Below are 1,904 nucleotides of genomic sequence, written 5' to 3'. Positions count from 1 at the left end.
TAGTTCCCGTACTGACCTGTTAAAAATAACACATTTATCACTATTTGGCTCGGGGACAAAGCTCTAAAACAACAGATGGAATCAATACTAAACTTTGCAAAGGAATTATATAGGAAAATCAACAGTTCTTTCTAATGATTGATGATTGTGTGAATTTCTTTTTATGTTCCCAGCATTTTCTTCTTTTGAGAGACTCTAAGTAAACGCCATTGGTGCTGGGTGCTGGTTATAACACAGTTCCTAATGGGTATTAATTGAGTTCCATTCCAGGCTGTGCTCAATCGTAAATTAGCATACTGCACAATAGTCACATAAAAGGTAAAGAACAGAAATAATTACCTGGGTATTTTAATTAGTGTTCACATATGAGGAATCAGCATTCTCACAATCAGACCACACACACATCTCCTTTCCCCAGTTTCCCAGTATTGCTGTAGACAGTATTTTGGCTAAATCTATATTCAGTGGCTGACATTATTGTGACTCTGAATATACTATTCATGGCTAAGCCACAAAATACCTATGATGACATTTGTCTGTCTATGTATTTTTCCATTGTTACTAATTATTTCATTTATTTGCTCAATTATCTTTAAGCTTAATACTATTTCCTCCATCGCTTTGTAAAAACTGTACAATTCCAATGGTCAAATACATATATAGACACATTTAATATGCACAGTACGTGTGTGTGTAGAAATACTTCCTACCTTCTCTTTCTGTTCTTCAGCCTCTATTTTTATCGGTTGCTCTTGAAACCTGCTACACCATGGTCACCGTAAAGTCTGCTCCACCATCATTCAGGTACGACAGTACTCCAAAAGGTCACAGAAAAATAAAATTAAAAGATAATATGAATCTTTCCATGAACTTTTTGAAGAACCCTTGTATTTCCTTTGCTTTTTTCATTGTATATGTACTGAATTGTTGAATATAAGAATTGTTATATTTTGGGACGTGTCTTCAAGGAGTAAAATAGAGGCCTTATGAAAGTCTGTCTATTAATTATTATCAAGTTTAATTTACAGTATGGTTTGTACAGAATTCTAGGATAGGAAATATTTTTCCTCAGAATTAAAAGTGTGACAGATATTAATCATGGCAGATACTCGGTAAATGTTCATAAATAATCCCCCTCCTCCAGCTGAGAATAATTTGCTTTATATTTCCCAGCCTGCTTGGCAGTTAGATATAGCCGTATGACTCAGTGTTGGCTGGTGGAATGTGAGGCAAAGTGATGTACAGACCCTTATAAATTCCCAAATAATCCTCTGTATTCTCCTTTCTTCCCTACTTTGAAAATTGAACATAGAAAATCCAGTGGTAGATTCCAAGCCCCCTATGCATAGTGGAGCCTGTGCACAGGAGAAGCCTGGATTCCAGGGTAACTGCACCTACTGGAGAACCACCGTTCACACTGGTATGACATGAGCAAGAAATAACTCTATAGTTAGAAGCCACGAAGAATTTGAGGTTCTTTCAGCAGTGAGCTCTTTCCTGACTAATCTGACATTGTGTAAATTTGAATGTTGAGATACTTTGGTAGAATTATCATAGGAGATCATTGCATTTCTAAAAAATCTTTTGGATCAAAGACAAAGTCACTGTTTTTCCCCAATAATTCATATCAAAATGCAATTTATTTATTTCATTTTATTTTTTATATCATTTTTCCTATGAAATACAACGAACATACAAAGAGTTACATGAATGTATACGTAGACCCTAATTAATAACTATGAAGTGAGTATCCTCCCAATTCCCACTTTGGTCAACATATGGAACATTGACATCCAGAAGGCCCCAGCATATACACCTTTCTCATCCAACCATCTAGAGGTAACTACTCTCTAGACGTTTTTATTAAAATCATTTCTCCTTTTTTGTTTCAGTTTAACTACCTA

The 1,904-nt window shown here is 35.2% G+C and overlaps 1 long non-coding RNA gene across 1 annotated transcript in view; it reads left to right on the top strand.

Moving 5' to 3' along the window:
* LOC103593942 overlaps window positions 1–1,616 on the top strand; it is a 6,586-nt gene extending 4,970 nt beyond the window's left edge. Inside the window, exons 2-3 of the long non-coding RNA XR_550798.1 lie at window positions 731–804; window positions 1,313–1,616. This is a non-coding gene — a long non-coding RNA (uncharacterized LOC103593942). The remainder of the gene's footprint in view (window positions 1–730; window positions 805–1,312) is intronic.
* The last annotated feature ends 288 nt before the right edge of the window (window positions 1,617–1,904 follow it).

This window comes from Galeopterus variegatus, unplaced genomic scaffold (genome assembly GCF_000696425.1).
Source record: "Galeopterus variegatus unplaced genomic scaffold, G_variegatus-3.0.2 Scaffold1446, whole genome shotgun sequence".
Classification (NCBI taxonomy): domain Eukaryota; kingdom Metazoa; phylum Chordata; class Mammalia; order Dermoptera; family Cynocephalidae; genus Galeopterus; species Galeopterus variegatus.
The sequence above is the reverse complement of the archived record's forward strand: the minus strand, read 5'-3'. Positions and strand labels throughout refer to the sequence as shown.